Source organism: Ascaphus truei, chromosome 3 (assembly GCF_040206685.1).
Source record: "Ascaphus truei isolate aAscTru1 chromosome 3, aAscTru1.hap1, whole genome shotgun sequence".
Lineage (NCBI taxonomy): Eukaryota > Metazoa > Chordata > Amphibia > Anura > Ascaphidae > Ascaphus > Ascaphus truei.
Window position 1 is genome coordinate 389,141,575 of NC_134485.1, and position 23,957 is coordinate 389,165,531.

General features: G+C 45.0%; 1 long non-coding RNA gene across 1 annotated transcript in view; it reads left to right on the top strand.

Moving 5' to 3' along the window:
- The window catches only part of LOC142491165 (uncharacterized), a 40,206-nt gene extending 16,486 nt beyond the window's left edge, over positions 1 to 23,720 (top strand). The window contains exon 3 of the long non-coding RNA XR_012800320.1: positions 22,563 to 23,720. This is a non-coding gene — a long non-coding RNA (uncharacterized LOC142491165). The remainder of the gene's footprint in view (positions 1 to 22,562) is intronic.
- The last annotated feature ends 237 nt before the right edge of the window (positions 23,721 to 23,957 follow it).

The window sequence follows — 23,957 nt, forward strand, 5'->3', positions numbered from 1 at the left end:
ATGCATTCTAATCATACTGGCAGGTAGACTAACTATCTATACATGCCATAGGGAGTACATTTGGCGCATATACACACTGTATTGTGCTATTGTAATTGTACCCCCATGTAATTTCCACCACTGGTAAGACAAGAATTTTGGATCAGTTATATTAACACTGTGTCCTAATTAAGACCATATAAAGCGCACACCCAGAGACATGGTATCTTGTCCACCTAGTGTCTCACTATATTGATTCGCTCCATATACTACAGGTCAGCCACTTAATTGTAGCAGGGTTCCACCTGTACTATTAATGGTGTTATATACACACACCCAGTGGTTATCCCTACTGACCTCAAATATTAGTTAGGATCTACGTATAGCTATTACTGCCTTGGTCACTGTACTAGTACTACCCTCTTCTCAGTGAGGATAGACATTGGCAACCTTCATCGCTGCATCCGATCTGGTTTTTAATTCGCTGTAATATTGGCTCACATTGAATCATTATACTTTGATTCCACAGCGTTCTATTTTATATCATTTGAGTTATTACTCCTAATAAAGTGTTTTAATTCATTCATTCCTCATCCACACATATATTTATCCACCTATGTACCTGTGATCTAGAGTGTATGAGTGCTCTCCTTGGGGATCTGTTTCTCATTGTTGCTTACCTATGTGTACCCCTGATTGCAGCACCGCCACTCCTACATTTACTAGCAGTAGCGAGGGTTTTTCCTTCCCTTTCCCAGCCCATATCCCCTCCCCTCAGTTCGTGATTTTAATGGAGCACCTGATGGATTTCTGTGTTCTCAATTGGTTCAAATGTTTCCTCACTGGCAGGTCACAGAAAGTATCTCCAGGAGTATACTTTCCTGCACCAGTGCCCCTGTCCAGATACATATGATCTCACTGATTATCAGATGACATGGCGTGGGCTATCACTGCTATGTAGATGACACACTACTTGTCCTTTGCACTGTGTACTAAGGACTGATTATGTGTCCTCAATGGGTGTCTAGCTGAAATCATTGATTTGATGAATTCCAGCTGGTTGAGGTTGACACCTGATAAGACAGAGGTGCTTTAGGTGGGCCCTCACTGTCGGATGACAACAATACGGCAGTTAGGTCAACCAACTGGCCTTAAGCTTGGGGAGTTCCCAGTTGATAAACTCTGACTGTGTGAGGAACCTTGGTGTTGACTTGACACAAACATCTGATGTCAGCTGTGATCAAATCCTCTTTTCTTCACCTGAGGAGCATAGCCAGGATTAACCACATTATTCCCCCTGAGAATATACCTATGCTGGTTCATACCTTGGTGTTATTATGCCTGGATGCAATTCACTTTACCTGGGACTTCAGGAAACAGAGCCGCCTCACCTGCCGCTGGTACCGAATGCTGCAGCCAGGTTGTTAAATAACCGGAGCCGTTCTTGCAACATCCCATCTGTTCTCGGTTCTCTGCACTGGCTGCCTGTAAGATGTCGTATCTCTCTCAAGATTGGCATGTTGACAATCAAAGCCCTACATAATCCGGGTCCCAGCTACCTGAAAGAGCTCCTGGTTCCCTACACTCCCACCCGCTCACTTCGATCTATAGGTGAAGGACTCCTAGCAGTTCCCAGAATCTCCCTGACTTGTTTTGGGGCCCACGTTTTTAGCCACGCTGCTCCTGCTCTTTGGGACTCTCTGCTTCATACAGTTTGAGAGGCACCTTATCTACAAATCTTTAAAAACAGACTCAAGACTTAGCTCTTTACCCAGGGCCCAATGGCAAACCTGAACATTTCTGATATAATAAGTGCCGGTGGTGATCCCTGAGCTAATACTAAAAACTATCTGCCTCGTACTGTCTGAGAGGCCCCCTACCTGGAAATCTTTAAAAACAGGCTCAATACTTACTTTTTGTACCCAGGAATTTGAGTAATGAGCCACAACCGATCTGATGTAATGAATCCATTCCATACTCTGTTCATTCTATATTTTTATCTTGTATTTGTCTTTCATAGCATTAAATGTTTAACTTGTATTTTTTGTACTTGTTAGCTTAAAATGTTTGAGGCACTGTGAGTACCATTGGGAGAAAAGTGCTATATAAATACAGTTGTTAATAATATGCAAAATATTATGTACATTGGGGTTCATGTTTTGCAGATCCTTATGTGCTCTTTTTACACACCTAGTAAACTCCCAACCAACGCCTATTATCGCCTATTACCTCCACCTCTTCACTCTTGCAAAAATGTCATTAAACTCCCTGAAGCACATGTGAGACATTGGTCATTTATTGCAGTGACTCCTTACTTCCTCGTGGACTTAACCTTGGTGACTTCATCAGGACAATCATGCTTTGTGCCAGCCATTTAAAGATATGAATAGATGAATTAATTACACTTCTATATGTATTATTTAAATTAAAATCACATGTTCTGTTTCAGTGAAGATTCCTTGACCTAACAAAGTGACATTACATAACGTGTAGAAGCTATGAAATGGATCTTTGCATTGTGTGAGAATCTACTGATATAGCTTCTGACACCTTTTTACATTTGTCTGATAACGGTATATAATAGGGGCATGGAGATTCTGGATCTTTAAAAAATCTTAATAAAAATGTAAGATTAGGAGTTAGGAGAACTCCGCTATTTCCTTATATGTAATGGGTATTCCCCCCCCCCAATCGCAGATATAGTGTGGGGTGCAAGGGAACATACGATGTTACCATAGGTGTGGTGCATTACCTGTTGGCTCACAGGAGGGCTGAGCTTCCGCCACGGGGAACCTGGGGCAATACAATACTAGGGACAACCACTTACTCGATACAGCGCCTCCACCTGCGATGGCTCCTACCAGAGGGGGAGTGGTTCCTCGCAGGACAATCAATAATAACATACACGGTGAGGTATAATAACTAAGGACTTTACTAACATGCAAACAACGTATCACGGCAATACCACAATATAACCTGTGTCCCTCTCTAGAGGAGACACCTACTGCGTCGCGCAGGACGCTTCCCCAACACCAGGTGATCCCACCCAGTGTCCCGAGAATTCCACCCAATGTCCCGCACTCTTGGAGAGAACGTGGGTGACTGCGCAGTCACAGTTACACTAAGGGCCCGTTGGTGCACTTATGACTGTATGGTACCTGCCGAGCACTCCGGTACTCGGATCAGCAACTGGCTTCGCAAAGGGTCAGACGTGTGATGAATCCGTCTGATCCTCCAACCGAACTCCTGGCACTCGGACCGCCAGTGGCGATCCTATTATGATGAAAGTCTCTGGGGACCCCAACGTGGGTCCGAACCTCTTCACAGGAACAGCAGCATCCGCTGAGTCCCTAACTAACACTTGGCACTAACGTGACAGGAACCCTAACCTAGGGCCTGTCCCTGTAGTACCACAACTGGGGGTGAGAACCTATCTGGGACCTAAGGGGTTAATAGCCTGCCTTGCTCCCCTAACTGTTCCCGGCTCTACTCTACCCCTACAACTAGCCTTCGCAGTCCTGACTAACTACGTCTAGTACTTCCAGCACTTGCAGTAACGCGCTGCAACCTACTGGATGCTGACAGCCAATGTGCTGCGCAACACTGTGCCTGCCTGTCAGACCTCACCGCACTGACAGCCGTGACTCTGACCAGACCGCACACTAACACTAAGGGCAGCGTCCCTATCTCGGGCCTCCCTGCGCATTTACCCACTAACCTAGTGGGGAGTTGGGGCCTACCTCGGGTGTGGGTACCTATATGGGGCAGGAGCTGCACTCGCTCCCTGCACCCTTCCTTCCCTCACAGCTCCCTGACTAACTGCAATCCTGAGTGACAGGGTCCCTTAACCTAGGGCAGTCCCTGGCAACACTCTCTACATGGGGGTAACTAGATACCTCGGGCCATGGGGTGCTGGCCTAGTACAGGGAGTCCGTGACTCCTGTACCCTACCTCCTTCCCTGGGCTGCTCCGGTCTCTCAATGAACAACGTGCTGCAAGCCCGCGAAATGTATCCTTTCTCGCTCCAGGGCAATCCTTCAGCCCTATTGGCTTCTATGAGGCACCTGATGCCTCCCTCGCTATGCTCCATGGGAGTTGTAGTCCCATAGAGCCTATCCTGGCATTGGGGCCGCGTGCGCACTTGCCCTGCGCATGCGCGAGTCTTTGGGGGCCTCCTCAACCCTTCCTGCACTTTCCCTACACTCGCGCGATGTCTCCCTAGCTCCAGGGACCCTTCCGCGCCTGGCACGCGTCCCCGGCAACCCCCGAGCAGGAGCCTGACCGCCCTCACCCCTGCGATACGCCGACGGGGCCGCCATTGAACTCGGCGGCACCTGCGATTGGCAGCTAGGTGAGGGGGGTACTGACAGGCTGGGGAGACCTGGCTACATATATATGCAAATAGTGCAATCTGCAGGCAATAAAACATCAATACTTATTTCTATACAGAACAGGGTAATCTTTGTTTTAATTTCTAGAGTGAGATTTCCACCTAATTATATAAAACCACATATGTTATGTTCAGAAAAATGGTGATAAAGATGCCTAGCACAGGAAATCAACACACCTGAAAATGAACAATTTACTAATTTGTTTAAATTAATCATACTTTTTGATCTCTGTTTAAAATAGTTATTGTTGCTGTGAGTAAAAAAAAATATTTTTGTATCTTTGTATCCCCACTAAGCATGGGTGAAACCTTGGAGGATATTTACAAATTCGGTAAAGTTTGGGCATTCACGACTTTTGGGAAAGTCGCACAAACAGCCACAGTTTGCCAAAAATCACCAAGAGTCATCACTGATCAAATGCTTATTCCTAACTTTGCAAACAGTTTGACACATTTTGCAAAATGTGGCAGCTTTTGCAAGACTTTGGTAAAAAAAAAAAAAAAAAAAAAAAGAAAGAAATAACAAAACTGACCCGTAGGAGCTGTTGTCCTTGTTTAATTTATACAACTCTGTCATTTTAACGCAGTCCCCTGTGTTCCACGGAGTTTCACAAGAGGTTTCCAGGGAACCCCCAGAGAAAATTGATTATGGAGTCATGTTTTTCAATGTTATAATTCAAAAAGGTTATTAAATGATGTATACTGTAATCGTATATAGTACAAACAATATAGTAATTTGTTGGTATGTTTTAAAATATATATAAGACCTAGAGTACCACAGCGATAATATTTGCATACATATGCCGGCTTGGCTTCTGTAAAGTAACAATATATTTGTAAAGTGTTTTGCAGTTCCTTTTTTTTTCCAAAATTTTTTATTAGGCATTTATACAATGTACATACATTTCAACATAACCTTAGCCTAATACAGAGTTTTTCCTTTTTACGCAGCAAAAGACTCGCCGCGGCTCCGGTCCTATTAACAGACCAAGGAGGGCAGGCGAGGGAGAGAAAGAGAGAGAGAGGGGGGGGGGGGGGGGGAAGGGGAAGAAACAGAAAAAGGGAGAGTGGGGGGTGTCTTCCCTCCTAAATTAGTCGACCAAGCATACCCTATCTGGTTTCTATTTACTAGATCGTTATTTCCCTTCTGGTTGCAGATGGGATCCTCTATGCTGTGGGTTGGATCAGCCATGGTTCCCAGATTTTATAAAAGGACCATGTGGATCTCTTCAGGAAGGCTGTAAGCTTTTCCATGAGCATTACTTCGTGAATTCTTCTTTTCACTGTTTGCTTGGGGGGGGGGGGGGGGGGGGCGATACCTTCTTCCACGAGGCGGCCACCGCACATCTGGCCGCTGTAAGAATGAAGGAGATTCATTTTCTTGTTTCTGCGGTCAGCAATCTCTGTTGGCCTGGCCAACAAGTAAGTTAACGGTTCAACAGGTATGGTGAGGCCTGTGACCTCTTTTATTATATTTTGTATAGTTGACCAATATTTCTGAATCTCTGGGCATGACCACCATATATGGACCATGTCCCCCTTTTGCCCGCATCCTCTCCAGCATAGATCGGAGGCCAGAGGGTAGATTTGTCTTAATCTAACTGGGGTAAGATACCAGTGGAACAGTATTTTGTATATATTTTCTTTGGCCGTGGTACATATGGAAGTTCCTGAGGCAGTCTCCCATATACTTTCCCAGTCCTCTCTTTCTATGGTTAGATTTAATTCCGCCTCCCACTTTTGCATATAGTCGTGGGTGGGGGGATCTGTTGCTGTGTCCATTTCAGCGTAGATCTGCGTTATGAGGCCTTTCTGGTGTGCAGTGTTCTGGCACAGCCTTTCAAACCTAGTGAGAGTGGGAAACTCCAATGTGGGAGATAATGATTGTAAAAAGTGTCGAATCTGGAGATATTTGAACGCATTTAGTTCTGGAAGTTCATATTTGTTTTTAAGTCTTTGATAGCTCAGGAATTGCCCTAAACTCAGCAGGTCAGCGATTACTCTGATATTTTTTGATTAAAATTGGTCGAATTGTCTGGGCTCGCAGCCGGGGGGGAATTTAGGGTTTTTGAAAATTGGAGTGAGTTGAGAGTTGGTGGCTGCGAGTTTAAATTTGAGCTTAGTTTTCGTCCAGATCTCCCATGTGTGCCTCATTGACCCAAGGCTAAATTTACTAGGTAACGTGTCTCCCTTCTTCAGGGACCAAAGACAGGCTGGCAGAGAGGGCGTGCCAGCATATTGTGATTCTATATCTAACCAGCAATATTGATCTGGTTCAGCATTCCATACTACTACCTGTCTAAGTTGTGTGGCCTGGTAGTATCTTAGTATGTCGGGGACTCCAAGGCCTCCTCTCCCCCTTGACGTGAGCAAAACTGACCTAGCGGTTCTGGGTTTTTTACCTTGCCAGATAAAGTGAAATATTTGCTTTTGCAGATTTTTCAATTCTGAGCCAGGGATGTCGCCCGGGAGGGTCTGGAAATAGTATAGCAAGCGGGGGGGAAGAAGATTTTGACCGAGACCATTCTCCCGATCCATGAAATTTGGTAGCCGTTCCATTTGTCTAGGTCGGCCTTAATTTTCTTAAATAGGGCTAGGTAATTTGCTTGGTATAGAGACTGGTAGTTCCTGGATACATTTACTCCTAGATATTTAATGTATGAGGAACTCCAGCGATAATTGAAATTTAGCTTTAGTAATTTCACCTCTGACTCTGGTAGATTTAAGTTTAGTGCCTCAGACTTATCGCTATTAATTTTGTACCCTGAAATTATTCCGAAGTCTTCAAGCTCTCTTTGGAGATTAGGAAGCAAAATTTGGGGTTGGGATAGCGTTAGGATTATATCGTCTGCAAATAACGAAATCTTATATATTTTGTTTCCGATGCTTATCCCTCGGATGTCTACATTTTCTCGAATTCTTGATGCTAGAGGTTCTATCGTCAGTGCAAAGAGGAGAGGAGATAAAGGGCATCCTTGTCTGGTGCCGTTTTTAATATTGAATCGTTGTAGGTTGCCCCCTGGGAGTTTCACCATTGCTGAAGGGTCTTGGTAGAGTCTACGGACACGCTCTAAGTATGAGTCTTTGAATCCAAATTTACGTAGGGTGCTATCTAAGAACAACCAGTCAATTCTGTCGAACGCCTTCTCTGCATCTAAGCTTAGTAGAATTGCTTAGGTTCCTGTAAAGGTGAACGTGGTCTATTATGTTAATTATTTTACGGGTGTTATCTGAGGCTTGTCTGCCCGCTACAAATCCGACTTGGTCTATGTTTATGAGCCTGGGTAAAATAGGGTTTAGTCGATTTGCTAGAATTTTACTATACAGTTTAAGGTCGCTGTTCAGGAGGGTTTTGCAGTTCTTTAAAGAGGCAACCCAAGCAGCTTAAAAAATGCTAAATATTTTTTTGCTTGTTTTAATATACGCAGTATTTGATTACTTTTATGGAAATTAAATACCGAAGCTGCCGATCGACTTGGTTCTCCCATGATCGATAAGCAAAATGCTGTTTCCCAGGGTTCACTAAATGGCTGCCTTTCCGTTTTAAACCAATCCTTCAGTCAGTGTAACTCAGCAGCTACAATGTATTCTTATATTATTACGGTAACGTTATCTATTGTTACAGCTCAAACTGCTGGGAACATTGGCAACAAATGATCACACGTAGAAAAGTGTTACAAATGTCTTGCACTGCTGGTGCTAAACCTGCTATAGAAATCAAAAGATTCGCAGTATATTAAAACTCACTAAAATGGTATTAAGAGTTTAATTTTAAAATAAAAATAGGTAGTAAGTATTATCATACTACAGAACTGATTTATTTAAAAAACACACACGCAGGATATTGCCTGGATTGCTTGTTTAAAGCTTGTTAACATCTATGGGGTATCTGTATCAAAGCAATGATAGTACAAATCTGGGGGGGAAGAGAGGAATGCACAAGATGTATCAAGGAAAATAATCCTATTGATTTTAATGTGATTTTTTTTCATTTTGATACATGTTTTTTGCCCCACAATTGCACCACTTTTGCCTGATATATACAGCCTTATGCCCAGAAAGTATTTGATAACAAGACAGGAGAGAGGAACTTTGCACTTAGACTCAAGTGATGACCAATCTAGTTCTTTGAACATTTCACAGTGATGTGTGTTGTAGTAGCATTGGAGGACAAAATGGTATATTGAGTTGTAGAGGGTGTCAAGTTTGCCAAGGTGGGTTTGGGGTGCCGAGCCATATACTATGTCCCCGTAGTCTATAATTAGCATCAGCATCTGCTGTGCAATGCGCTTTCTGACCAGCAGACATAGGGAGGATTTGTTCCTATATAGTAAACCTAGTCTGGCATAGGTTTTGGTTGTCAGGGTATCAATGTGCAACCCAAATGTTAAATGGAAGTCAAACCATGTGTCCAAATATTTGAAACTAGTAACAGGGGCTAGGATAGTATTAGAGTTGGTTCTGATCTATAGCTCCTTCATTTGGAAGCGTTAGAAATGTAGCCCTGTTCCCAAATACCATTTGTTACAGTCTTGTCAGTGTTTAGAAACAATTTATTTTGGGAAAGCCAATTTTCAAGTCTCAAAAAGTCAGATTGAAGTACATGTCCAAGATCAGAGAAGTTAGGGTGGTGTGCATATAAGATTGTGTCATCCACATACATGTGTATTGAAGCTCCCTTACAAGCTGTAGGAAGATCATTAATGAACACCGAGACGAGTAGGGGCCCCCGAGCAGCGCCTTGCGGGACACTGCAGGTGATATCCAAGGGGTTGGAGTTAGTGCCAGAGATTGACACATGTTGGGATCTACCTGATAGGTAGGAATGAAACCAGTTTGAAGCATGCTTCCCTATTCCAGAGCACTGGAGTTTGTTAAGCAAAATAACATGATCAACAGTATCAAAAGCCTTTGCAAAATCTAGGACTATTGCACCAGTAAGTTGTCCCAGTTCCATTCCACACTGGATTTCATTGCAAACTTTTAGGAGGGTAGTTACCGTGGAGTGTTTGAGGCAAAAGCCAGATTGCAATTGACTAGGGAAATTTGTCTTGGTATAGTATTCACTTAATTGGGAGTGAACACATTTTTCCATGACTTTGGAAAGTATTGGGAGAAGAGAGATTGGCCTGTAGTTTGAGACAGTGATTGTGTCCCCACGTTTGAAGATTGGGACAACTCTGGCAGTTTTCCAGGTCTTAGGGATATGGCCTGAAGACAGGATAGAGTTGATTAGAGAAGCAAGCGGTTAGGCAATGGCTGGGGCACCAAGTCATAGGAACTTAGATTGCAATAGGTCAGGTCCACATTGGCTGCTTAGTTTTAATTTAAGGAACGCTTGTGTAATCTCCTCTTCAGATACTGAGACCAATTGAAAATCGTGGGCAGTGTTGCGAGAGGGTGGGGCTATAGAGGTACTCCCAGAATTAGGTTCATGTATGTAGCACACCCCTCAAAGTATTCATTGAATGCATTTGCAATGTCAGTGGGATTTTCCAGGGCAATAATATTACATGGTTGTTGATGGCTAGAAGGCTGGAATATATTGTTGATAACCTTCCTGAAATTAGCTGGATTTGATGTATTCTGATGAAGATTCTCCAGTTGTAATCCAGGGGGAGCATGAAGGGAAAAGAACATAAAACAAGAAAAACAATCTAAGTGCAGACAATAAAATTCAAGTGATGTAAATTCTGCGTTCTTTCTTGGCTCATATGTGATGTCTACTTACAAGATGTAAGTCAAAATCAAGCGGTTTTGACACTCAATGGTCTCTGCTGTGCAGGTATTCCCACCAGGTGATAGGGTCTCCAGCTCTCAGCTCCGCAGCAAAGTGTATGTAAAAGAAATACAAACCATAGTGCAGACCAGTATAATGTAAAAAAACTAGACTTTATGGGGTTTAAAAAATGAACACTTACAATAAAAACAAGTATTTCAGGCATGTACCACAATCATTGTGATCAAAGAGAGAAGATTTTTTGGTTTACACTTCAGGCTCACCCGCCTCCTCCGGTGTGACTTGGTGTGGACCACCACTCTCAGGGACTTTGTACCTCCAGCGGTGGGCGCATTGATCCAGGTCTCTCTCCCCTCGTGGGTTCCCTCTTCTGTGGGTCGATCACCTTCCCATAACAGCAAAAAAAGGGTGTGTGGCTTCCTCAGGAGTGTGTGGAAGCCACACACCCTTTTTTGGCGAAACGCGTAGAGTGGTAGCCACCCAGAGAGGAGAGAGAAGAGAGGAGAAATTTACTGACAAATACTCACAGAACCGCGACCGGAAGTGACGTATCGGGACGGAGCAGAAGTGACGCATCGGTGTGCGAGTGAAGCTAAATCATCCATCCGAGAGGCTGTATCCCAGTGGAGAACTCCACAGTGCCTGCGGGCTGCTGTTATGGGAAGGTGATCGACCCACAGAAGAGGGAACCCACGAGGGGAGAGAGACCTGGATCAATGCGCCCACCGCTGGAGGTACAAAGTCCCTGAGAGTGGTGGTCCACACCAAGTCACACCGGAGGAGGCGGGTGAGCCTGAAGTGTAAACCAAAAAATCTTCTCTCTTTGATCACAATGATTGTGGTACATGCCTGAAATACTTGTTTTTATTGTAAGTGTTCATTTTTTAAACCCCATAAAGTCTAGTTTTTTTACATTATACTGGTCTGCACTATGGTTTGTATTTCTTTTACATACACTTTGCTGCGGAGCTGAGAGCTGGAGACCCTATCACCTGGTGGGAATACCTGCACAGCAGAGACCATTGAGTGTCAAAACCGCTTGATTTTGACTTACATCTTGTAAGTAGACATCACATATGAGCCAAGAAAGAACGCAGAATTTACATCACTTGAATTTTATTGTCTGCACTTAGATTGTTTTTCTTGTTTTATGTTCTTTTCCCTTCATGCTCCCCCTGGATTACAACTGGAGAGTGACGATTTGTGGGACTAGCGAAACCAGTCCCCACCAGCTGGGTTTGAGCAGGGGGTTTGAACCTTTCAATAATATTATCACGTTATTTGAACACAATATCACTGTTTAACAAATAATTGATTTGGTCAAAATATTCACTGTATATTATTAGTGTACACTAATAGAGTTAGCGCCGTTTTCTTTCACCTTCACGTAGCACATATTCTGATGAAGATTGTCAGAGTAATATTGTGTTTTTGTGTACCTTGTTTGCCTTGTGCACATATTCCGCAGGCATCTGTAGTTATTAAGATCCTTAGTACTGTCAGTTACTTTGTAGCTTTTCCACAAGGCATCCCTATGATGGGCAGCTGGTAAGATCAGACAGAAACTGTTGTGGGTTAAAGTTCCTAAATGTTCTAGTGAGGAGAACTTTAGGGCTTGATTGGGGTGATCTGATTGTCCTTATACTATTACACAGTACACTATTGCATGGTCACTGAAAATGTCAGGTAGGATGCCAGAGGATTGGATTCTGCTGGGACTAGAGGAGAAAATCGATTCTCGCATGGAATGGTTGTGAGATTTCAGGTTTGTCCATGTGGGTTGGGAAATGAGTTGCGTTAGGTTAAGTGACTTGAGTTGTATCTGGATTTTGTGGTTTTTAGGGTTGAGTCAATTGTAGTTGAAATCCCTGAGAACTAGCAGCTCACACTTCCCGTTCTGAGTGGGAATTGAGCCAATAAAATGGGTGATATCAGTCAGTAGTGGGGCTTTAGGGGATCGGTAGATGCCACCAATAAGAACGGGCTTAGAAAAGGGGAGGCAGAATTTGCCAAGTAGGATTTCAAAAGAGGGTGGACTTGGGGGGCAATTTAATAGTGTAAATTGTAAGGTGTCTGCAATATAAAATAACACCCCTCCTCCTCTCTTTGACCTGTCTTTCCTCGAAATGGAGTATCCCTGAATGGTGATAGTTGCATTAAGGGTTTTAGTAGTTAGCCATGTTTCTGTGATAATAAAGACTTTGGGTTTATGAATAAGGCACCATTTCCTTAGTTCATCCATATATATGCATAGGAAAGGGCTGTCTGTTTGGGCTTAGTGGCCCTCATTTTCTGTTTTTTTCCTTAATCTCTACCTGAACTGGATGTGCCAGCAATGCAATATAATGAAGGACCCATGGTGTCCCGCTATGGGTTAAAAAAAGGATGGTGGCTTGCCGTGCATCATACTACCTTATCCACTATTAGTACAGCAAATAAAAATACCAATTATGAGCACATTCACATATCTCAGATAGCCATGTCCACAACCCTGCCTTTTTTTCTATTATCATTTAGCGTGCAATGTTTACACAGCAGCAGGGATCCTGGATAATGACATATAAATGAGCACTTGCAGTGTGATAAGTCTTCCATATCTCAAATGTGTAAAATAATACTATATATATATCCATGGCTGGTCCAGCTATCTTTCTGCCCTCCTGTCATGTAAGTTCTGATAGCTACAGACAGTGAGAGGCTATCCTGTGGGGTTTACCCCCCCTCACGCAGCCTCCCTGAGTGGCAGGAGAGGTGGTGACATTGGGTCTGTGTTGCAGCCAATCATGGTGCAGACCCTGTGCCCTCCCCTTTTGCATTAGGGAGGATGCCTTCCAAATTATTAGTCAGTCCAGCTCTTCCCCTCTTGGGGTTGAGTCTGTAGTGTGCCTTCCCACCTGGGGAAGGGAGAGGAGCTCAGCCCCTCCTGGGGCTGAGTGAACCAAGATCTGTGCATAGCACAAGGCCTCAACATTATCTGCTGGCCAGCACCATCCAAGGGCCTGAAACCCATTCTCCACTATATGCAAACGCTGTAATACCACCTGCAGTGACTGCATCAAATAAAGACCCCTTTTATATACTTCTGACTAAGTCGCAGTCTATTGGACAGAAGTATAGGATAAAAGAACTGTCATGGTAGGGACTGCCTGCAGCTCTGCTGTAGCCTGCTATGACTGTAGGTGCTGTCACCGATTGAAAAGAGCCTGAGGATCACCTAAAGCCTGTCCTGTTCCCCACAACATCACAGACCCTCAGCTCTCCTGGACCCTCACAGGTAACCAGCACCACACAGACCTGTAGCCTAGGCAAAATCTCCCAGGGAGGGGGATGGAAGCAGTGCTACATATGTATGTATGTGTGTGTGTATGTGTGTATGTGTATATATATATATATATATATATATATATATATATATATATATATATATATATATATTTGCTTTCCTGTGGAGGGTTTTTGTCACTTTTTTTACTCACCATAACTTAACTCAGTATTATGGTATAGCCTATCCCATAGCCTCTTTGCATACCCAGTTAATCAACCCCACAGTGATGAGACCCATTAAGGTCGAAACAGCTGTCTGTGGGTGGTTTTATGGGTATGCACCTTAACCCTGGCTGTGCTCAAAGCTGTGACCATGCAGCAAGCTTAAGCCTATAGGGAACCATGTTAAAAATGGTTTTTGAGGCAAAAAGTGACACTGTGTGTTCATTTGCATGTCATTTCCCAGAATCCCTTGCTGCAGTGGAAGTGCTGTATGCTGGGTGATAATGGGGAAAGGCGGGGTTGCAGACCTGCCTAAGACATGCAGATGAGCATACAGTTGTATTTGCATATATATATATATATATATATATATATATATATATATATATATATATATATATATATATATATATATATATATATATACTGTGTGTGTGTATATGTGTATATATATTGTGACAAACGGCTTACTCCGGGGCTCCGCCGTTTGTCCGGGACTGTTAGAACACGGTCTTTTAGGGTAGGTCAAATGATGAGGCGTCACGTACTGTTCCTTTAAACAGGCTATGCCTGGTTTATTCAGTCCCAGGCACTGAGACTGCCACAGTGCATACAACAGAGACACATCAAAACAAAAGCTGCTCACCTGAGCGATAACTTAACTTAGATTTCCCTAACTCAGGGTGGAAGTGGCTTTTCCACTTCCAACAACAAAACAAGGTACTTTTGCAGTCTTAGACAAATGAACAGAATGATTGAACCTGTTTGGGGAAGAGGCTTCTCCCCTCTGTAGTTCAGCAGCCTTCCAGCCTCCAGGATCTTGGGGAGAGGGGAGAGCAAACAGGAAATCAGTCTTACATACCTGATTTCTAATTAGCATGACAGGTGACAGAAATCAGGCAGCAGACAAACTCTGGTCTGGATCTCTCATCCCTCAGTTCCAGCGCTTGCCAAACTGTGGGATGGAGTGCATGTATTATAAGGCTGCACTCCCAGGCCAAACAGGATAGAAACTGGTGTTCCCTGGTCAGATAAAATCTCTTTAGGAATTCCGACCCGGGAAAACAGAACTACTAACTCTTTTGCTATGTTTTTAGCAGAGGTGCTACATAGGGGAACTGCCTCCGGATATCGGGTGGCATAATCTAATATTACCAATATATGCTGATGTCCCCTAGCAGACTTTATTAGGGGTCCTACTAGATCCATAGCAATTCGGTCAAATGGTACCTCTATTATGGGAAGGGGTACCAATGGGCTGCGGTACGCTTTGAACGGGGCGGTGATCTGACATTCTGGGCATGAGGAGCAATAATTCGTAATTTCTGCCAGAACCCCAGGCCAATAAAAGCTTCGGAGAACCTTTTCTTTTGTCTTTTCCACCCCTAGGTGTCCCCCCAATGGATGACTATGTGCGAGGTGTAATACTACATTACGGAATGTCCGTGGTACCAACAATTGTTTAGTTGTAACTGATTTCCTTTTATCAACCCGATATACTAGGTCGTTCTCTACCTCGAAGTAGGGGTAAGCAAGTGACCTATCTGGTTGGCCAGGAGTACTATTCTGGTCCTGTATATTTCCCCTTGCTACCGCTAATGTGGGGTCCTCCCACTGGGCCTTCTTAAAACTCCCAGGACTGACCTCTAGGTCAGCGAGGGTCTTATCCGGTTCTGGGGTGGTAAGTGTCTGATCAACATCTTGATTTGGGGTATTCCCTACCAAAGTAGTGATGGGGAAGGGAATTTTACAGCACTCCTCCTTTTCCCCCTTCTTATTTGGGCCCTCGTCAACATCCATTTCTGAAAAAGGGAAAGGATTTGTTTCTTCTAATACTTCGTTATGGTCCGCTATTGCACTCTGGGCGCTATTCTGAGCGGGGGACCACATTTTTAGAAAATGGGGAAAGTCGGTCCCTATTAACACATCATGTGCCAGTTTGGGTACAATACCCACCTTGAAATCTAAAGAACCAAACTCTGTTTAAAAAAAAACATCAACAGTGGAATATTCATGATTATCCCCATGTATACAACAAATTGCCACTCTTTGTGAACTGTTTCCCTGTTTCTTCTTAATGGGCAACAGGTATTCGGACACTAGTGTGACCATGCTCCCAGAGTCAAGAAGTGCCCGAACCCTCTTACCATTAACCTTTACAAATGCCCACAGATGGTTATTCAAGGGGTCCTCTGGGCTAGGGCCATACATTGGGACCACAGCGAATAAGGTTTCACGCTGTTGCATTGAATGGGTTCATCATTTAGTGGGCAGATTTTTGCTGTGTGGCCCCTCTCATGACAATTTACACATTTAGGTACATAGTCTGCGTCCCACTTAGAGCCTTTTCCCGGCTCCCCATGTTGGCTATTGCCCTTAGTGTGCGAGCCACTGTTGCTGGTGCTGCGTGAAGGTGGTCGCCGCTCTTCAGCGCCCCTTAACCCTGGTACACTTTACCATCTCTGGAAGAGTCCTGGAACCTCGGGTAGTGGGGTTGCTCCACGACTGTGGGTTGCTGGTGCTCTTCTGCTGCATTGTACCTTTCTACGAGGGCCACAAGCTCATCCGCATTGTGGGGGTCACTCCGACTGACCCAACGGCGTAAGGCAGAGGGAAGTTTCCTCAAGAACTGGTCCATGACCAACCGTTCCACGATGTGGCTTGCTGAGTTGATCTCGGGTTGTAGCCACTTCCGGGCGAGGTGGATGAGGTCATACATCTGGCTTCGGGTGGCTTTATCCATCGTGAAGGACCATGCGTGAAACCTTTGGGCACGAACAGCCGTGGTTACGCCGAGGCGGGCGAGGATCTCGAACTTCAATTTTGCATAGACGTTAGCTTCGGCTGGCTCTAGATCAAAGTAAGCCTTCTGGGGTTCGCCACTTAGGAAGGGTGCGATTAGGCCAGCCCACTCAGCTTCTGGCCATCCCTCTCTCTGTGCCGTGCGTTCAAACGTGAGAAGATAGGCTTCCACATCATCCAAGGGTCCCATCTTCTGAAGGTAGTGGCTTGCCCTGGTCATTTTCGGAACTGGGGCTGCCTCTGCCAGTGGAAGGTTACTGATAGTCCCCCTCAGGATCTCGAGTTCCTGCTGTAAGCCCTGAGCGAACCGTTGTTGCTCCTCTCTCAGCAAGCGGTTTGTCTCTTGCTGGTTTGCATTCGCCTGTTGCTGGTTTGCATTAATCTCTTGCTGGTTTGTTAACAGCTGTTGCTGGTTTGCATTAGTCTCTTGCTGGGCTATTAACAGCTGTTGCTGGGTTTCATTCGCCTGTTGCAGGGCTGCATTAATCTTTTGCTGGGCTTCATTCGCGTCTTTCTGGACAGCGACATTGCGTACCAGCGCACTCACCACGTCTTCCATCTTGTTTGGAGAGAGAAAAATTTTTTTTTTTTTTTTCTTGTTAAAGTTCTTTAACCCGCAGACCTTTTAGTGTTCTGCCCGCATTCTCCACCATATGTGACAAACAGCTTACGCCGGGGCTCCGCCGTTTGTCCGGGACTGTTAGAACACGGTCTTTTAGGGTAGGTCAAATGATGAGGCGTCACGTACTGTTCCTTTAAACAGGCTATGCCTGGTTTATTCAGTCCCAGGCACTGAGACTGCCACAGTGCATACAACAGAGACACATCAAAACAAAAGCTGCTCACCTGGGAGCTTAACTTAATTTAGATTTCCCTAACTCAGGGTGGAAGTGGCTTTTCCACTTCCAACAACAAAACAAGGTACTTTTGCAGTCTTAGACAAATGAACAGAATTATTGAACCAGTTTGGGGAAGAGGCTTCTCCCCTCTGGAGTTCAGTAGCCTTCCAGCCTCCAGGCTCTTGGGGAGAGGGGAGAGGAAAACAGGAAATCAGTCTTACATACCTGATTTCTAATTAGCATGACAGGTGACAGAAATCAGGCAGCAGACAAACTCTGGTCTGGATCTCTCATCCCTCAGTTCCAGCGCTTGCCAAACTGTGGGATGGAGTGCATGTATTATAAGGCTGCACTCCCAGGCCAAACAGGATAGAAACTGTTCAGTATCCTGGGAGCCCTATATATGGAATTTATTACCATCCCCTGGTTTCTGTCACTATATATAAATAACACTGTACATCAGGCCTGCACAACATGCGGCCCGTCTGGCCTCTCTGTGCAGCCCGCGATGACTCCGGCCGGGTGCCAGTTAATTAATTAATTAAATAAATTAATTTAAAAAGTTTAAAAAAATGGCGGCGATTCATCACTCCCCCCTCCCTCCCCGCCCCTGGGTTTTGCGGTGCGCGGGGGCAGCAGCAGCATGAGGAGGATGCGACAGCCGTGAGTATTTTTTTTTTCAGTAGCAGGATGCTGGGGAGGTCAGAGCATGCCGGGGGCGGGGCTTAGTATCGGGGAGAGGATGTGCTGATCTAAGAGGTGTGTGTGTGTGAGAAAAACGGGCTGGTGGGGGGGGGGGGGTGAGTGTGAAAAACGGGCTGACATGTGAGGGGTGGTGGGCTGCTGCTGACATGTGAGGGGGGGGGCTGCTGCTGACATGTGAGGGGGGGCTGCTGCTGACATGTGAGGGGGGGGCTGCTGACATGTTAGGGGGGGGGCTGCTGACATGTGAGGGGGGTGGGCTGCTGACATGTGAGGGGGGGAAGCGAGTGATATGAGTTGCAGGGGGATGGTGTGATCTGAGTTGCAGGGGGGGGAGAGAGTGTCATATTGAATGGAGGGGGAAAGAGTGTCATATTGAGGGGAGGGGGAAAGAGTGTCATATTGAGGGGAGGGGGAGAACGTGTCATATTGAGGGGAGGGGGAGACGTGTCATATTGACGGGAGGGGGAGAGCATGTCATATTGAGGGGAGGGAGAGTGTCATATTGAGGGGAGGGGGAAATAGTGTCATATTGAGGGGAGGGGGAAAGAGTGTCATATGGAGGGGAGGGAGAGTATCATATTGTTGGGAGGGAGAGAGAGTGTCATATTGAGGGGAGGTAGAGAGTGCTATATTGAGGGGAGGGAGAGAGAGAGTGCCATATTGAGGGGAGGGAGAGAGAGAGTGTCATATTGAGGGGAGGGTGAGAGAGAGTGTCATATTGAGGGGAGGGAGAGAGTGTCATATTGAGGGGAGGGGGAGAGCGTGTCATATTGAGGGGAGGGAGAGTGTCATATTGAGGGGAGGGGGAAATAGTGTCATATTGAGGGGAGGGGGAAAGAGTGTCATATGGAGGGGAGGGAGAGTGTCATATTGAGGGGAGGGAGAGTGTCATATTGAGGGGAGGGAGAGTGTCATATTGTTGGGAGGGAGAGAGAGTTTCATGTTGAGGGAGGGAGAGAGTGCCATATTGAGGGAAGGGAGAGAGAGAGTGCCATATTGAGGGGAGGGAGAGAGAGAGTGTCCTATTGAGGGGAGGGAGAGTGTCATATTGTTGGGAGGGAGAGAGAGTGTAATATTGAGGGGAGGGAGAGAGAGAGTGTCATATTGAGGGGAGGGTGAGAGTGCCATATTGAGGGGAGGGAGAGAGCGAGTGTCATATTTAGGGGAGGGAGAGAGCAAGTGTCATATTGAGGGGAGGGAGAGAGAGAGTGTCATATTGAGGGGAGGGAGAGAGTGTCATATTGAGGGGAGTGGGAGAGCGTGTCATATTGAGGGGAGGGAGAGTGTCATATTGAGGGGAGGAGGAGTGTCATATTGAGGGGAGGGAGAGAGTGTCATATTGAGGGGAGGGAGAGAGTGTCATATTGAGGGGAGGGAGAGTGTCATATTGAGGGGAGGGAGGGAGTGTCATATTGAGGGGAGGGAGTGTCATATTGAGGGGAGGGAGAGAGTGTCATATTGAGGGGAGGGAGAGTGTCATATTGAGGGGAGGTAGAGAGAGAGTGCTATATTGAGGGGAGGGAGAGAGAGTGTGTCATATTGAGGGGAGGGAGGGAGAGAGTGTCATATTGTGGGGAGGGAGAGAGTGTCATATTGAGGGGAGGGGGAGAGTGTCATATTGAGGGGAGGGGGAGAGAGTCATATTGAGGGGAGGGGGAGAGAGTCATATTGAGGGGAGGGGGAGAGAGTCATATTGAGGGGAGGGGGAGAGAGTCATATTGAGGGGAGGGGGAGAGAGACATGGAGGGGATGCTGACTTGGGTGGGGGCTGCTGACATGGAATGGGCTGGGGGGATGTGGAGGGGGTATTGTGTGTTTGATATGGAGGGGGGTATTGTGTGGGTGAGGGGGAGAGTTGGGGGTATGAGAGATAGATGGGGAGTATCGTAAAGGTTGATAGTGAGGGGTTCTGGGGGAGATATTAGGATGATGATGATGATGAGAGGTGCTGGAGGAGAGATGATGATGATGATGATGATGATGATGATTTAACCCGTGCGGCCCAAATTTTTTTTCTTTGGAGCATTTCGGCCCTTATCACTTTACGAGTTGGGCAGGCCTGCTGTACATGTAATGAATATTAACAAGCAAAATGGGAGTTATTCTTTAAACCATAATAGTGCTGATCGGGGCACTTTTGCACAGAAACTCCCACTGAAGTCAAAATGTTAGCATCTTAGTGCCTGGGGAACAGGGAGAAAAAGTGACTCGTCCAAGGTTACAATTCGTGCTGACACTGGTATTCATACCAAGCTAACCAGCTAACTCCTTCAGCCCATGTTTTTATCATTACCACAATAAAAAAAAAAGATCCACTTTTGCTAATGGAAACACGACAGAGAAGATGAACAGGGTTTATATATATATATAAAAAATAACCTTGTTTTTGTTGCCATGGGTTCTACAGCACCAGAAATGACGTCTTGTACTCTTTGAAGACAAAATAGTAATGATCCGGAACAATAACAGCTATTTCTAAGCCCCTGTGAATTAATGTCAAAGAAAACAGGAAGGAGAGTAAAAGATCACAGGTCCACAACCTAACAGGTTTATGCTTGTTAACAGGACCATTGCAAGAACAACACTCAGTCACCATGCAAGGCGTCATCTTCACCCCTTGTTCACTGCCAGTGAAAAAGTTTAATGTGCAAACTACTATAGCAGACATCTTGGTAGAAAGTATTGAATCTATATAGCTGTATACAGAAGAGATAATGCAGGAAACTAAGGTGTATTGTACCATTTTATTCATCCTAATTGTCATGATTGTCTCCAGTATATGTTTATAATAGTATTACTAGTGCCCCAGTGCCTATCATTTCATTAACCAAAATAACACTATTTATTTCCATTTTTTTCTAACGCGTTACTCCCCAGGAAAGCCAGTGCTAGAGCGCGAGCCCCCTACTTCCGCTTTGTATACATAGGGGCCTACCCAGACCCCCTTTTTTTAACAGCATGGGAACTATGGGTTCCCCATGCCCGAACCTTATTTTCAGCTCCCTAGTTCCGGAGACACATCCCCGAGCTGATAGGAATCCGCGTCAGATACGGGAGATTTAAATTGCCAGTTGGTTTCCTCTGTAGAGGACGGCAAAGTGTTTTTCAGTTCAAGAGACGATAGATTTTCCCCAAAATATCAATCCCCACGAAAATGGCATAGTTTCACATTTTCAAACATGCACGAGTTTAAAAAAACAAAAAAAACCCCTGCCACTAGGTTTTCAACCGAACTAACATGGCTATCTCTATTTAATTCATAAAAAATGTGAATACTCGAAAATGCGAAAATGAGCAGAAAGTTGTCAAGTTAGCACAGAGAGCTTTTACTTGTAGGCGAAAGTTCACAATTAATAACAAATGTTAACAAATTTGCATCATGTTCACGTCTTTTTCACATTTTGTCAGAAATTCTAAAGAGAACATGCAAACCGAATTTTTACAGATTTGCCCATTTCTACCAAGGCCCATGGGGGTAAAAAAAAAAGGGGGGGGGGAGGGGGGCAGTTAAATATAAACAAACAGTGGTAATGGCTCTTTTAAGAAGTGACACAAAAGGCTTTACCGTGAACTCCCCTACTCCATACAGTTTTATAAAAAGAGGAAGAAATGGAAATTAATTACAAAAAGCATAGTTCCAAACCATAAATGAGGATTCATCTGTGTAATGTTTTATATTTCATTCCTGTAATGTAATGGCATGGTACATTATTTTATATTGTCAAGGATGGATGAGATCATTTTTGTGGGCGATCAACTTGTTACTGCCTTGGTCCACAATACCTGGTTTGAAAGTAGGCAGAATATACAATTACGGGTATTTATTGTGCATAGTATGTCTCATTAGGCCCGGTCCCCGCTGGCTACTGCAGCGTCCGCTGTGGCGGACGCTGCAGGGACAAGAGCCGCCCCACAATGTGGCCTGGCCCGCTGCGAGGGGAGGGCCACCGCGCCGACAGAAACTCCTGCTCTCAAGAGAATTGAGATCAGGACTCGCGGCGGAGCCACGCCCCCCGGCGGTTCAGCCAATGAGGGCGAACCTGCCGGGTGACATCACGGCCGTGCCTCTGTCACTCCCCCGTCACGCCCCACCCCTGTCTTTACCCCTGCAGTTCACTTCAGACAGGGGAATTCGGCTGCACGCGCCGCCTGCCTCGTAGCCTTACCCATCTCCAAGCAAACTGGAGCTTAGTTATGAAATTCTAGTTCAAATGTCTTGATAGGAAGGCAAAATGACAGAGTGTAATCTTATTGAATCTCAGAACTAATACAGTCTCTGGCATTTTATTCACCCAACATATTTACAGAAAATACGACAAATCTGAAGCTGGGGCTTGGTCATTTTTGATCCACTAACTATAAGCAACAATATATATTAGTTATGTGGTAAGACTAGAGAATTAAACAGTATCTGTAGTCAATGGAATAGTGATATCTCAATGGTGAACTGCATTAATTGCATCCATGTCTTTGCAATGTAGCCGTTTAAATGTATCTGTTAATCTCAGGACCCTGGAGGCAGGGTTACAATCCGCCCCGTGTTTGATACGCCTGGTCATTCATTCTTATTGCCACCCAGGCTGGTGAGAATATTTCAAGTGTCTTTTTTTTTCTTTTTCAGAAGTGCGCAGCAGTTCATTAAGTAGCCGGCAGCTACAGACATTGCCTGAGGCTAAGCAGACAACAACAAAAAGAAGAACGGCAGGGGGACACAATAGTGGGAGAGGACAAGGTCATATGAGTCATCCCTAAAACCATCATTCTACCTTGTTTCAGGAAACACAACTTGAGTGTTCATTGTTAAATCGTTGTGTATGTTGGAGAAATAAGTGGTGTTAGTAAACCTGCATTATTATGCTTTGATACCCACTACTCATTTTTCTTTGGAAGGTGTCATTTTAACCGGAGGTGATCAGACTAAACGATGTATGTCATAAGTACTTTGTTTTGACAACTTAATTTAGAATAGTGTATAATTTTTGTGATGGAAAACTTTATTTTTTTACATTATAATAAGGGAGAAGGAGCGGCTCAGTGAGTAACGACACGACTGGTGCTGAGTTTGGAGCATGGCAACCTGGTTCAATTCCCGGTGTCGGCTCCTTCTGTCACTCCCTCAGGCACCAAAAACATAGATTGTAAGCTCTATGGGGCAGGGACTGTGTCTGCAAAATATCTCTGTAAAACTAGCAGCGCTATACAAGAACAAACTATTATTATATTCCCAGAAATTAAAATACGCTTTGGATTGAAAGAGCTTAACGAACTATGTCAATGTTTCAGTATGAAATATACCAGCATTGAAAAATCATATATAAACCCTCTGTGTCTGCAAGCAGGTTCCTCTCTATAGGACATGTGACTTTGGTAAGCCAGTAGGAAGGCTAGTGAAGGAGGAGGGACTGAGAAAGAGGAGTTAAGAGGGGGCAGCCATGACAGAGTCGGTTCCTGGAGGAGTTGAGGGAGCTCTGCACAGCTGAACCAGCGCATGCAGCAGAGCTCAGCAGATCAGGACCAGACTGCTCAACAGGTTGGGAGTGGGTGAGCTATACCACAGAGGATATCTCCTGCAGCCATACTGGTACCGAAGTTCCTTTTGCGAAGCACAGGCCTGCAACATACACACTATCTAACGAGCTCCAATGGGTGTGCCGGCCCCCCTAGGACTGGGAGGCCTGAAAGTGATACTCTACAATTCACTTGCGCATCAATCATATTGTTACTGTACCATTTATATGAGTAATAGTGTATAAGGTGATCCTGCAGTTAAGGATCACAGTGTCAGATGATATAAAATGTGTACGCTAATATATATAAAGTACATTATAATTCAATACAGTTGTGTTGTGTCCAGTTGCTCCAGCCCTACGCCACGTGTATCGCATGCTATAAAACTTATACATAGATCCATAGGACTCAGGCCCCCACCTCAGCGACCGGTCCTATAGTCTGAGGGAAGAAAGGGTTACACATAAATTACATTTAACCGTGATCTACAGATGACAGCCGTACACAA